We start from the raw sequence: 15,951 nt of genomic DNA, 5'->3' as shown, positions 1-15,951 counted from the left end.
TTTTTTTTATATATTTAATATATCTTATAAGTTCTGATATTTTTTATATTTGTTATAATTTTTGACAATTTATTTTATCATTTTTTGATGTTTTTTATAATTAATGATTTTTTTATATTTATTGTTTAATTTTTATTTTATCTAAAAGGAGTAAAAATATTGGTCTCGATACGCACAGCTAATCTCCAGTATTAATCCGTCAGTCGTGGTGACCGATTGGCAACTGATTTGTTAGACCCTGCACGACCTCAGCACCACACCTTCTCGCCGGCTCAAGAAATTCACTGAAAACATAAAGTAAAAAACACACAAATTTATTTATCGAAGAAGTTTACGAAAATACAAATTGTTGCATTGTTGTTGTATGTGTGCGCCATTTGCATGTCATACGTAAACGACATTTAAATCCCGCTTGTATGTGTTTGTAAAAACGGCTTGTACAGTGGTTAGAACTCGTAGATATTCGAAAACGCTGCCGATTTGCTACGTGTAATGGCAGAAAAGAAATTGTTGACAACAACCAAACGCTAAGTAAATGATTTTTTAAGCACCAATACAACAAAAAAGTGCGGGTGTTACACCAACACCAAGAAAATGAGGCCTACACACACACATGCAAAGCAATTCCGGTCAACAGGCAAGCAAACCGTGGCCAACGCACGCGCGCACTCACACATATTTACACGACACACATAAGCAGTGCTGTGCGCATGTGTGCGTTCCCTCCACACAATGGCGCCTGAGTTGAATTTTAATTAAACTCATTTCATTTCGTCTTTAGCCATAAAACAAGTAAGCAAATATCGATGTTTGTTTGTTTGTACGTGTTGTTGTTGCTACAATAATCGTCACATAACTGAAGTATGGCAGGCGTATGGATATGATTCGTAAGCGAATAGTTGAATGAAAGTGCTGAGCAACAAGTGCCTGCCAAGCACTGGCGTGAGTGCAGCACGAAAATGTTTAACTCTCCGCCAAAGGAACACACACCGACACATACGCACATGTACGCAACTAAAAATTAAACAGAAATAAAAAAAAAAGAAGAAATTTATAAAAACTTCGATGTTGCAACCGCAAACTGCATATTTACATATTATACAAATATGCTTATAAATACATATGTTTTAGTTGTTATGTATATATGCATGTATTTGTGTGTGTGAGCGTCTCATATCGCGTATCCTATCGACTTCTTCCGGTGGGTGCCTTTTTAGACCATAATGTTCGTGACATATTTCCAGCCTAACATGCTTGCAAAGGCATATGAAGCGTATAAAGGGGTCACCAATAGGAGCGTTGCGGTGTTCAAAGTAATTTACGTGTGAAATATTAGTGAAATTCTAAATTCTATATGATATTCACATATTTTTTTTTTGTTATATGGCCGATTTGCTGCTCTCATTGCTGCTATACAGAGTGCTTCAATCGGAAACGTTAGTTTGAAGTTATAAATTTGAGCGATTTAAAGTTGAATGATCACAATAGTAATAGAGGATGGAGTCATGTGTAGAAGCTCACTGCAGTGAGGAATTGAATAAGTCACACGATAGAGGCTCTACTTGTCAGAAACCTCGCTTGGTAGCTTTTGCACAGCAGTACTAGCTTTTTGGGGATACCAAGTTCAGACATAGAGTCAATTCCTTATCGTGCTGTCGTGCTTTAAAAGCGACGTTAGAGGAGGACGATATTCCATTCACGCGTCTTTTCGTAGAGTAAGTTGAATAGAAAACGATTTAGCTGTATTTTTTAACGCGTACTTTGTTGTCAGAGGCGGGCGCTTATCTTTGATACAAAGAGATAGTGGTCCGAGTCGATCTTAGGTTCTCGGAGCATACGCACGTCAAGAACTCTGGAGACATGTCGTCCATCTATCACAACTTGATCGACCTGGTTTTGAACATTTTGATCTGGAGACATGCAAGTAGCTTAATGAATTTTCTTGTGCTGTAATCAAGTACTATAGACAACCATACTTCTAGCCTTTACGAAGTCGATCAGCCTCAACACATTTGGAGATGCTACGCCATGGAGGCTGAATTTTTAAAATTTCTTTGCCCAGCCTGGCGTCAGCAAGTACAACAACAAGCTGCGGGGGCAATTGTCATAAGCGCACTCAAGCCGCTCATAAAAGGCATCTTTCTCTTCCGTCGGGGCTTGGCGAACCATTAAACCGAATATTTCGGAGTGATCCCGCTTAAGCTTTCTCTATTTTAGCCGTGAATTTACACGTTGCGCGTTTACAGGGTGTACGGTGACGACACATATGGTAGGAATTGGGTATAGCCCTACCACTGTAACTTACCTAGAAGAAGGACTGTATCCCATTACACCCCACCACTTGTCTCTGGCTACTTGTAGATACTTAATCGACAAAACATATTATAAATATGGTATAGTGAGGTTCAGAGGAGTCAATCCCCGATTTGCTCAAGAAGTAGGTAAATGTGGCATGAAAGGAATATGATATAAAAACTCTAGTTGGAGTGCTAACCATCACTGCCTAATTGTTAGATATGCCAGCAGCCCAGGAAAATCATATAATTGTAGAAGCTATGAGAAGGTAGAAGAAGAAGACACTATAAAACATCTTCCAGAGAGAGGAGATAATAGAGTGAGGGTATTTAAATCCCGGAGTTTTTACAATGGTGCTCCTAAAGGTCTAGGTGCATCGACAAACAACCTCTCTACCTCTTACCTATCGCGCCTTATATCAAAATAAATCCATTATGATTTCTTTTATTCTTGGTAGCAACTCTATCGATTGCTGAAAAGTCACGAATAATGAGGACATTGAAGGTACTATGAAACTAAAAAAGATCTAAACTTCAGCTTTCGTCGACAAATATAAATAATATACCTAAAAAAGTCAAGATGTAGTCTAGGCAAATGAAATAAGCACTCTACTTGTAATAGTTCCCAAAATGTATCTACCGCTTTCAAGACTGTAATGGACTTGGTTTTATGCCTGTTAAAGAACTGTATTCTCACTAGAATTCCTTGAGACAATCAGTGAAGAATTTTATTCCTTACAATAAAAACATTAACATTCGGGATTTTATTGATTTATGAAGGTTATTGCATCGATCGTCTATAAACTCGCTAACCTTAGATGGTACAGCTGACGTAAGGATAATAATCTTAATAATTTGTTTATGATAGTAATTCTTGTGTAGATCTAAAATCGTTTACTGAAAAAATAAATGTTGTTTACTCTCTTCAAACTCTTCCACATTTTTAATAGATAATTAAAATAGTCTTTTCTTGGGTTGGTGAATGGAGATGGCGGTCTCAGCCTTCCGTTCCCACGACAGTCGGGTCTACGAAAACCGGAACGGACCCGGATTTTTATCCGGCCAAGGACTGTCAACTCGGCAGAATTCTGCCGTTACAACAACAACAACAGCGGTCTCAGCCTTAAAAAAAATATTGTCTTATTGCAAAAGAGTCTCCAAAGATCTGTCAAGTTCTCTATGGAGATTGTGGCTCCAACATATAGCAAATATGGGTCTTATTATAAGAGTGATTCCGAAGAGTTTTTGACAGTTCCTTCCTAAGGTCATTGCTAGGAAATTTAAGTTTTTGTAGTAAGAAACTAAAACTACTCATTGAGAAAGGCCGTAGACGGTTTAAAAATTATTAGACTTTGTTATGACTTCTCAGATAACTTCAAATTTGTGTGATTCTTTGGTTGTCGGCTAAGAATAGAGCTTTAGCTTTTGATGTACAGAAATATATTTTATTTTCTTTTCTTATTATTTTTTAGCTTTTGATCATCCTCTAAATTTTTCCTGAAATTATTTTTTTAAGTCAGTAACAACCTGTATTTGTTGACAATGTCTCTTCGTTACCGCATTGTGGTCTACCAATTGTTCGCTTAGATTCTTCGGCGCTGCACGCGGGTCGAAAAAGACAACGACAACGACAACGTCGGCGAAGACGACGGCTTTTGTAATATCATACCTGCATTTGAGACGATTAATACCCCACTCACGTGCCGCTGAGACACTCGCATCGCTAGAAATATTACAGTAGCTGTAAAGTGCTGACCATTCTTACGCGTGTCGCTGAAGTAGACACAACTTGGCAGACCACGAATAAGTATATAAGTATGGCGGCGTCAAAGATGTGTGTGTACGACCAGTGGTTGATTTGTCTGCATGAAACCGCTGATGAGCCGGTGACGGTACCGTTTTGGCATCGACTGCGACTTGGGTCTAACAGTCAGAGTCGGCTGCCTGGTTGGTTAACTGGCTTACTATTTGCTTGGTTCGACTGCCCGATGCATGTTCGGTTTGCGTCGCATGTTGACACTGTCGTGCAGAGTCTGTCAGTGTTCTTGTTACGAACTCGTTAGCGGTGTAGATGAGTGCCTTGTTTTAATCGAGTCGGTTTGGCTGCACCGAACTGTGCGAACTAGTCCTACAGTTTTTGAGATATCGATCTGAAACTTTGAATATGCCATTTTCTTTCCAAGAAGCTGTTCATTCGTCGGAACTGCTGATATAGGCCTATTATAGTCTATAGCTGCCGTACAAATTGAAAGATCAGAATTAAGTGCTTATATGAACAACTTTTTTGCTGATTCGACCCATGCAAATCTCCCGGTATGGACGGAATCATTCCAGCTATGCTGCAGAATACGCTCTGTCTATCCGTGCTTTAGCTAAGCGAAATTCTTGGGGGAAGCTTGAAGTTCAGTTATGTGTCACTCTCATGCAGAGAGGCTAGGGTAATTTTCATACTGAAGGCAGGTAGAAACAACTCAACCTACTCAAAAGAGTTTAGGCCTACAAGCTTACCTTCCTTCCTGCTGAAAACGCTAGAGAAAATCTTGGACGCGCACACTAAGGCCGCATCGTCTCATAGAATCTTGTCCAAGGCACGCATTTACGAAGGGCAGATTAGTAGAGACTGCACTTCATACACTGGTATTTAAAAAATGCTCTTAAATATAAGGAATACGCATTCATCGACATTTCTCTGGAGCGTTCAACAGCAGTATCCAGTCAAGAGGTGTTGATTCTGCTATATAACGCTGGATCAGAAGCCTTCTGGTCTTTAGACGAATAAGAGCTGCGCTAAAATGACCAAGGAAGTCTATAGAGGTACTCCGCAAGGTGGAGTACTATCTTTGCTTCTATGGACATTAGTGGCGAATAAGCTGCTAAGGAACTTGGAAGGCGAGACACCTAAGATACTGGCATATGTGGACGACATTGCCATTTTAATAACGGATAGGTGTCAGCAAAGCATTTGCAGTATTATGACCTCAATTCTCAATACAGTCCAGAATTGTGCATCGGAAGCGGGTCTGGGGGTTGAATCCGAAGAAAATGGATCTGTTTGCGCTCACAAGAAAGCACAAAATTCCCCTGTGGAGGACCAAACTGGTCATTGCGTGGCTTAGTGGCCCACCTGATTAACCTAACCAAACCTAAAATCTTAAAGTTTCTATAGTTCTTATATATTAAGGATTGCTATATTTTGCCAAACACTGAATATATGAGTATACTTATAGATCTGTGCCCAAAAAATAAGGTGACATTGTATTTATTTTGAAAATYCTTTAYTTATTCTTCCAAATCAATTTCATCCCCTTCAAAGTAATCCCCACTAGATGTAGTACATTATGCCRACGGATTTTCCAATCTTCGAAACACTGGTTGTAGTCACTTTCCGGCATGGCCTTCAGTTCCGTCTTCGCTGCGGCTTGAATCTCCTCTATTGTATAAAAACGGTGTCCCCGGAGCGGTCTTTTGAGCTTGATGAACAGCTGGAAGTCGCACGGCACCAGATCAGGTGAATACGGTGGTTGCGGAACGATATGAGTTGAGTTTTTGGCGAAATGATCTTTTAAAACAAGAAACGAAAAACTCACTTTTAGCAGCTCAGAAAACGACACGTACTTATCTCAAACACTAATGAATATTTTGACATGAAATTTGACATAAATGTGACTGAGAAAACTATCAACCTAAAAAAAAAAAATCTCAAACTCTTTCGACGCGCGCAGTTTAAATTCAAATGTCACCTTATTTTTTATATAAATATACGTATATAGTATGTATGTATGTATGTGTATACCTATTTGTTTAGAAATGCAGACATTCCTTTCGGGTCTCCTCAGGAAAAAGGTTTTAAACATAAAAAAATTTTTTTTTTTAATTTTTTTCTTTAATTTTATTTCCGCTTTGTTGTATTTTCTTTAATTTCGTTATTAATATGCGTACCTTTGCCACATTTAGATACCATTGGCGTGATCAAATTCCATATATGTATGTATAAGCCATTAACAACAACTAGTAGGCATACAAAAAATCTAGAAATAAAATAATAATATGCAATAATAAAAATCAATAAACAACAACAAAAATAGAAATATACAATTTTTTGTTGTATTTGGTCATGTGTCCAAAAGTGCGCAGGCTTTTGAATCGCCGGCGATCGAGCACAAGCAGCCTATTGAAACGAGCCACCGCCATCCTGATCGTCGTTTGATCATACATATAATACATACATACATTTGTGGACAAGTGTGTAATGGAGAAAGAGTCAGAGTCAAAGTAAGCCACCCGCAAAAGTGTTGTTGCATATTTTCGTTAACGTGTTCCCAAAACATTTGAATACTCGTTGACTAATAAACTCGATTCTTTGTATATGCGTATGTGTGTGTGTGTCTATATGGCAGCATGGTCACATATTTTTATATTAATTAAATATTTTGTATGACAAGCACACATCGACGACTTGCGGGAAATGTGTTTTAGCGGTTTTATTGAAATTCTGCCACAAGGGGAATTTGACTTTTTGCTTTCTTATTTTTATTTTCTGCTTTTTAATATAACTTTTTTCTTATTAATATAACTTTTTTTTAAAATATTTTTGTTCTTTTGTGTGTTGTAAGAATTCTTTGAATCGTCTACCTAACTTGTAGCTGTCCAAATATGTACATGTGTGTGCTTCTTCTATTGTTAGCAGAGGAAGCGTTCACCATTTTCATTGAAGTTATAAAATAGATAAAAATCTAGGCGGAGTAAAAAAAAAAAAAAAAAAAAAAATCGTAATCACACTATAAATATGCATAATACTTTGTTAAGGAAATATTGTTGGTTTATTGCTTATGGAACCGCTATTCGTGCCGGAAGGAGCAGACAGAGCCGTTGTCTGCACTTAAAAGGCGCGTTGAGTGCGGGTATATTTGAATAAAGTATGGACTTCACTAACCCATATATGCAATAGTTTCTTAAAATGACCAGGAAACATGATATTGTGACGTGGTCGGACAAAAGGGAAAGGAGTGCCAGATGTGGAAAGAGGTGGTTAGCGTTATGCGGGGACTCATTGCACACTGGACATATGTTTGATATGGCTGGATCGATTCTGGATAAGTTGGAGTTTAACCTGCTACAGTATCCAGAAATAAGCTCTCCCTCGATTCTCGCGGTACTTCGAACTCTTCGTCTGCAATGGGTGGCTTTGGCTCCAAGTACGCCATTCACTGAGGGGGAGTCAGCGTATTGCTTTATGTCGTCAACGTTGTTGAGGAAGGACCTTTTGATGCTCCTAGAAGGCGGTTTCGCTCCAAGTAGGTGGTTTCTGCGAAAGCATCCCAGCAGAAACTGCTTGGACAGGAGTTCATTATGCTCTTTAAATGGGAGCTTGACGGCCCTCACTGTGGAGGTGCCCGATTTGAGACCTGAAGAGGCATCTTGTTGTGATCCGGATTGCAGTGTTCTGATACTGTTTCCAGGCGATCATATTGGTAAGGCGTAGTTAAGAACCGACCAGCCGATTGCCTTGCATTTTGCTAACAGCATTCCTTTGGCTTTTCCCTATGTTCTGTCGGCTAGCGACAGAATTTTGTTACGGCTCTGTACGTTGGCAATAATCGCGATCGTGTGAGGTGTGAAGGAGCGCAGGCTGTCGAATGTCACATCTAAAATTTTAGGGTTAAACGAGAATTGTCAGAGTGATAGCCGTTTACGTTTGAGCACATGTCATCTAGTGTTTTGCCTGACGTCATTATTGTGCAATCATCAGCGTACGAGGTGATGGAAATTCCCACTGGTGGTTGAGGGAGTTTCGAGATGTAGAAGTTAAACAGCAAGGGTTAGAGGACACCACCCTTCGAAAACCCCTGTTTAATTTTTCTCAATTTAGAGTTTTTACCTTGAAAAAGTAGAATGATTCTCGACCGCTAATATAGTTGATAGTCTACCTCTTCAGTCATGGAGAAAGCACAGAATTTTCGATGTCCTCAAATAGCGTTGTGTGATTGACTGTGTCAAAGCTTTTGACAAGTCCAACAACTCCCTTATGTTGGCGGATTTCTCTGATTTCAGTAGTCTTACCACTCTTCCGTTTTGCCACATAACGGGTATTTCAAGAGTGGTCACCGTTAGGTTGTGGACCTTGGTGCGGAAACTTACTCCCGTCGAGACTAGGTGCTTTAGCATCAGACTGTTAATTCCACTAGGGTCTATTGATTTGGACACTTTTTCCTTGTTAATGATATTTTTTTAGTAGACTAGGGTAACTACCAGAGTCTACTGGCTTTTAAAAAAGGCTTAACATGATAATATGATCGTTATAAGCTCAATATAAGGATAACTAATAAAAATTTTCAATAAAAATACAGTATGTTGCGACAAATTAATCTAAGTTTAAACCGAATTTTATGAAAGATTTTTTTTTTATCATTTTTAAAGGCTCGAGTGCACGAGTTCAGAGAAGAAACCGTAATAAATATAGAATAAAGAGAATAAAATTCCATTTTTAGTGGAACTGAAAATCCATAAAATGAGTATTACAAGTCATTGCTTAGCTAAAAGGTATTTTTACGCAGCGGTGAATGATCCAACACCAACATAGGGCCGTCTGGAATCTACATAGTTTTTAGTTAATTTTAGCTGCCTGAAAGTGCTGAAATCTGCAACAAAAATTTCCACAAAGCTTTATTTTAAAAGGAGATAACATTGACGAGCTGACGTCAAGAATTCTTAATTAAATTTTTGTCGATAAAGCATTCAAGGACCATTGTTTATCTATGTAATGGTGAATCCTATCAAGATCATAGAACACCTCATGACGGCTCGTCCAAAATCAATTGTTCTTTACGAAACTAATGCCCGGTTGATACAAACTGGTATTGCGAGATCGTCATTGACCTATCGTATCGTGAGATTGAAACAGCTATATGTATTATTGAGATCAACATACAAAAAATTAACTGTATAATTCCATGCAATGGTTGCCTGTTTTGTTTTTTTTGGAAAAAACTGGACATGTATCATTCGTACCACAAGAATAACACAGAATTGGAAATTTGAGTGGTACAAGTGGTACTTTCAAGAAATCGAGAAAAACAACAACAGCATCATAAAGACAAACTGATACGGTCCAATCAGTTTATTGACGGTGGGATTTATTTTTTCACCCAGTATCCTCGATAGAACTTTATATGCGAAACTAATACGGGTGTGTAAACTGATGTTGAGCAATATCAAAAGCTTTGTAAGGACCGGGAAGGATCTCTCCGAGCTGTTCGATACCAAAGGAGTTTTTAGATAAGGCGACCCCCTACCGTGCGACTTCTTCAATCGACTCTTGGAGGAAATAATTCGAGTTGCAGAACTAAATAGAGAAGATGGTCTATAAGAGTGTACAGCTGCTACTGTACGCCGATAACATCGAAATMATTGGCCATAACAACCGTGCTCTTACTTCTGCTTTCTCCAGGTTGAACAAAGAAGCGAAGCAAATAGGTCTGCAAGTGTCAACCAATAGTCGTCGTACTGGCGACTTGGTTCCCACGTTAATGCTGACAGTCATAAATTCGAAGTCGTAGATAATGTCGGCTATAGTGGAACCAGCATTAACACAAACAACAAGGTCAGCCTCGAAATTCGAACAAAGGCCAAATTCCACAATGTTGCGTTGTATGTGTATTTTTTATAAATATGTCATATCTGATTAAATGCGGTCCATTAGTAATTTGACTAAAGGATTACCTCTATCTTTTTGCTATCACTCAGTCTAAAAACATGGCATCTATGAGTAAAATACCTTTAGTAGTACCCTGTGGAAGAAGTTTACCCCGAAAGAATCGAAATCGCTTATTGAAAACATAATCTGATTGGCTTGTTTGAATCAACTGAGTTTGTAACCTTGAATATTATACTAAGAAACGGTTACAGTAATAATATATTTATATTAAAAGCTCTGAGACATCTTCGTTGCGTTAATAAAAACCGATTTTGTTTTTCGAAAAAATCACGACTTGACCGACTTTTGCGTGGCATGCCGCATACTCGGTGAACGAGTTTGTCAAGATACTTCCAAATGTGTGCAGAATAGAATAAAATTTGAATTAAGAAATTAAGCAGTATTTTAATAGATCACTATTTTACTTGCCAACATGCATGTTGCATAACCCTTTACTTTAACCCACACAGCTTATTGCTTAAGCGAAGCTAAAACCTGATTGCTTGTCGGACACTTTTACCTTTGTGGTTGACATTTTCAATTCTGCCTTAGAAATATTTGCTTGTGTTTTGTGTTTGTTGCGGTTGGAAGAAATTAACTTTTGAATTTATGCATTAAAGAAGTAGGTCAATTTCGCATCAGAATTTTTATAACTGGAATTAACTCGACCGAAGAGGTTGAAAAAAATTTGTACCAGATAATTGAAATTCAAAATATTATTCATATAAGGTTAAGGGCAAGGTCTTAAGCACTACTTACTGACTAACAAATTTGGCATAAAACATGTAAGAGTAACGAAAATTATTATAACGATTATAGGGAGTTCAGAGGGTAATAGCTTAAAAGATAGGGTAGTTAAAACAATTCATAAATAAAGAACACAGTTAAAGCTCTCTTAAATGGACATCCTATTAAGCGGATATCTCCATTAACCATGTACATTGTTGTTGTTTAATGAGTACAATCTATTAAATGGACAACTCTATTAAGTGGACAAGACACTGGTAAACAGACATTGAGAAAGCAGCCTTAAATTTGTTATTTCTTCCAATGAAATTTATTTGTGTGAACATATTCAAACTTAAATAATAGTATAAAAAGTATAACAGAGCAACGCGTAGCCGGATCCCCTAGCATGTATATGTGTTTCTATCAATACAAAGAATTGTGATAACAAAGTATGACATTTCTGTTGCATACTTTTAGGCGTGGCATAATCTGTTTCGCATTCTTTTTGTTCAAACAAAGCTTTCGTGTACATACATATGTGTGAAAGTCATTATTATTATACCCTGAAAAAGGTATAATTTGCCGGAACGGCGGATATCGCATCACTATAGCATATAGCTGTCATACAAATTGAATGGCGGTCTTCAAGTTCTTATATGGGAAATTTGTTTATTTGGCGATATATCTACAATCACCGAAGAAATTCTGCAGATCAGACATATGTATATAGCATATAGCTACCATACAAACTGAATTATCGGAATTAACAGCACGTATGGAAAAATTCGTTATTTGATGAGATATTTTCACAAAATTTGGCTGGATTATTGCCTAAGGTAACAGTGTAATCTCTGAAGAAATCGTTGAGATCATATCACTATAGTATATAGCTGCCATACAAACTGACTTTTGCAAATAAAATATTTTCTTATTATTAAGTTAGCCAAATTCTACTAGAGGGTTATTTAAATCAAACAAAATGTTAACCGTTTCCGTAGTGAAACTAGTTTAGTTAAATTTTCAGATCTAGTTATACAAAAATACGCATAGTATTGCAGTGGTCGGGTAATTTAAGATGTTGCTTTATGCCTAACTCTGGATAGTATATTTCCGGACCAACTCCATCGCCAATTTTAGAACTATCCGTACACTAGCCACTACCACTACTACGCCAGCCATCTTTTCTCTATGTTTACTTTGAACCTTCCTTCCCAGTTGAAAAGTGGGGTTATGTAGAAGGTTCTAATGCTAATTTTCCTGCAGCCAGTAGTCGTCAACCCTCAGTTTTCAGCGAAGAGATCTTTAGGTGAAAGATTTAGTATCAGTTTAAGAGCCGCTATTGGAGTTGTTCTCAAAGCTCCCGTTATGCACAGCGCAGCGTGCCTCTGAACCCTATCCATTGTCGTCCGGTTGGTGGATTTTTGCACGCCTGTCACCCATACTATTGCAACGCAGATATTAGACAATTTTTAAAGATTTTTTCTACAACAAATTTGCCGTCAAGATTAATTAAGGCTTGTATGATGAAATACTATATTACAGACAAGCTTATAAAGATTAGTTTTTTTAACTTAGAGACCGTGTTTACTTGGCCATGCCAAAATTAACTAAAGTAAAAACTAGTTTTTCGCTTTATCATTATCATTATAAAATAGATATAATTGCGAGGTAATACATATGTACTGAGTTTAGGTGGAATAGAATAACTATAAAGGATACACCCATTTCATTTTATTTGTATAACACATATAAGCATAAATAAAAGTTTAATAGATATGAGTAAGCATACGAAAATATCGCCGTTATCTCCACACCGCATTTGATTGCTTTCATCGACGTCGCGTATTCGCCGTGTGGTCCCCACTTAAAATACAGCCGAATGTAGGAGAAACATTTATGACTTTATTACTGCATGACGAAAGTGCAATAAAAGGAACAACAATAACTTCCCCACTATCTAATTTATCGTACTATTTACTTTATATATAGAATGGCTTATGATCGATTCTCAATATTTCTGTACAAAGTCGAACATTATTGTATCACGAGCAATAACTTTGTGCTTTTATTATTTTTAATACGCTTTTATTAGCTTCATTTGTATGTATGTATGTATGTATGTATGTATGTTTGTAACTTTTTTAAGTGGTACTGAAACGTAGAATATTTTAATACGCTTTTTTATTATTATTATTGTTGGCATGGTACATATAACAAAAGTAAGAGTAGTAGAGCCGTATATTATTTCAATTGAAAAATCATGAGAGCAGTTCTTCTATATTTGAAAACAGAACAGATTTTTCTCTTTTGTGTTCTTGAATGGGCTTACAAAAGTAAAAATTAAGTGCTTGATTTTTCATTGATCTCATTTCCAAACTAAACACTTTTGAAATCTAAACCTTATGCTCGAAATAAATGATTCTTCTTATGAGCTATTGAAATCCTTGGATAATTTGTGGCGACTCTCTTAATTTTTTTCCGTTTTCGACACATAAAAAAAAAAATAAAGAGAAAAAAGGGCATTCGCATTGACAGTAGTTGATTAGGACGTTAAAATGCAATGATTAAAAATATGTCTCTGCTTAGGGCTTTAATATTTGTCTTCACAACAAACTGATTGAACATTATCAGCGTTGCTTTTGGCCTGGAAAATCAATAACTGACTAGATATTCACCATGTGCTAAGTTTTAGAAAACATTCGAGAGAAGAGGATCGACAACTCTTTGTCGACTTCAAAGCAGCTTTTGACACTACGAAAAGGAGCTGCCTTTATATAGCGATGTCTGAATTTGGTATCCCCGTAAAACTAATACGTATTTGTAAACTGACGTTGAGCAAAATCAAAAGCTCTGTAAGGATCGGGAAGGACCTTTCCGAACCGTTCGGTACCAAACGAAGGTTCAGATACAGAGACTCTCTATCGTGTGACTTCTTCTTCTTCTACTCGTGAAAATATAATTCTGGCTGCAAATCTGAATTGAGAACGAGGCAAGGCGAAACAAATAGTCGTCGTACACGCGACTTGACTCCCACTTCACTGTCGACAGCCATAACTTTGAAGTCGTAGCCTCGAAATCCAATGCAGAATAACTATTTCCAACTGGTAATACTTTCGACTGAGTAGACAGTTGAGAAGATTAAAAAGCAAACTCTAAAGACATACATTATTCTCGACCTCCAATATGGTGCAAAGGCATAGACGATGACAATTTTTGATGAGTCTACGTTACGAGATGATAATTTCGCCTGCTTTCGGTAAAAATACTGAAAGTGCAATGACACAAAAGGGCTTCATAGGAAGCGGGTCAAAAATAGACATATATGTATCAATTTAAACCGAATTTGGTAGTTACCGTTATCTTGACATTCCTATGTCAATATGGATGAAATGGAACCACAACAAAGCCTACTTTCCACATAACACAACAACGCCTGTAGGTACATATTTGACTCTCTTTAATCATTGCAAATTTTGGGAGTATATGCGAACATAGCTTTTCTTTATTTATAAATAATTTTAAAATAATCCACATTTTTCATATACGTAAATATATTTACAATTATTTTAATTAAAAAAATGTATATAACTAGGAAGTCAAAATAATATTTCAACAAAAGTATCTAATCAATCTCATGTCTGATATCCAGCAGTTGTAGTGCTCAACTGCAATTCGTCAATGCCGTCTCGGCACCTGCTTTGAATTCACAATACGAGTAAATCTGCCGCGCTTCTGTGAGTTCGAGCTGAAGACTGAAGCGTGTAGCAAAGCTGAGTGTTGACAATAAGGTTGGCTTGGAAGGCAATACAGAGAGTAAATTGTATGAGGAATGCATGCAATTTGGATATCTATGCAAGCACACACACAGCCATATCGATATGTATGGGTGCATATTTCGGCACATTTCCGAATACTATAAAGGGTGCTATAAGTAGAGGTCAGCACGCGGTGAAGAAAATATAGCAGCTGTAGTAGAGAGTGTACACGAAGACCGTGGAGAGTCGATTCGGCGCCGTTCACAGCAACTCTGATTGACGTCGAGATCTTAAATTGAAAACGTACAAAATACATTGTGCAAGAACTGAAGCGCTCGATCTTCCCAAGCGACATCATTTTGCTCTATGGGCTCTTGAAAAGTTCAACGAAGATCCGACATTTTCGAGCCAAATGAGGTTCATTTCTGGCTCAATAGGTATGTAAATAACCAAAATTGGCGCATTTGGTTTAGGGTGGTTTGTGGGCCGGTAGTATCATTGGCCTATATTTCTTCAAAAGTGATACCGGTGAGAACGTAATCGTCAATGGCGACCGTCATCGCGCCATTACACTGACTATTTGATGCCTGAAATTGAGGCTCGTGATGTCGGCGATTGCTTTTAACAAGACGGAGCCACTTCCCACATATCGCATCAATTAATGGATGGATTATTGAGAGAACACTTCGGTGAGCAGATTATTTCACGTTTTGGGCCAGTCGATTAGCCACCAAGATCGTGTGATATCGCACGGTTAGACTTTTTTCTGTGGGCAAATGTAAAGTCTAAAGTTTATCCCGATAATTGCGAACACATGTCATTCGCCAGTTACCAGTCGAACGAGTCATCGAAAATTGGACCATCGACCATCAAATACGTAGCCGCGGCCAACATTCGAAAGGGGTAAACTTCAAAAAAAAAAAAAAAAAACAGGATTCCAAAGAATGTTCTTTCGAATGATAATAAAAATTCCTCATAAAGCTTCTGTTTATTTTCTTTAAAAAAGTAGGGAACCTCGAAATGTATCACCCTTTATATATGAATGTATATATTTCATATACGAATGTAGATATATATATATAGTATATTGCTATATTGTTCACAGAATTTGGCAAAAGTGAGTCAAATCAGTGAGACGACTTGGCAGTTGTAAACTTGATGCGAGTCCGCAGCAGTGGCTTGAATGCGGAGTGTCTTAAGCAAACCAAAATAAAAACAAAAATAATTGATAAAAGTGACATAAAAAACTTAACAATAACAAATATAAATATGCGCGGCTAAAAGACCGGCTTGAGTGAGTAGACAACACAAAAAATGCGACTGAAGTGCTTGAGAGAGCGAGAGAGCTACATAGTTGTGTTCCAAGAGACATAAATGAAGTTTAAACTAAAACAAAAACTAAATACGAAAAGGAAATAGTAAACACAATTGAAGTTGAACAAAACAGTAAAATAAAAAAAAAAAAAAAAAAAAAAAAAAA

Source organism: Bactrocera latifrons, unplaced genomic scaffold, assembly GCF_001853355.1.
Source record: "Bactrocera latifrons isolate USDA-ARS-PBARC rearing strain unplaced genomic scaffold, ASM185335v1 scaffold_138, whole genome shotgun sequence".
Lineage (NCBI taxonomy): Eukaryota > Metazoa > Arthropoda > Insecta > Diptera > Tephritidae > Bactrocera > Bactrocera latifrons.
Note: the sequence above shows the minus strand (reverse complement) of the source record.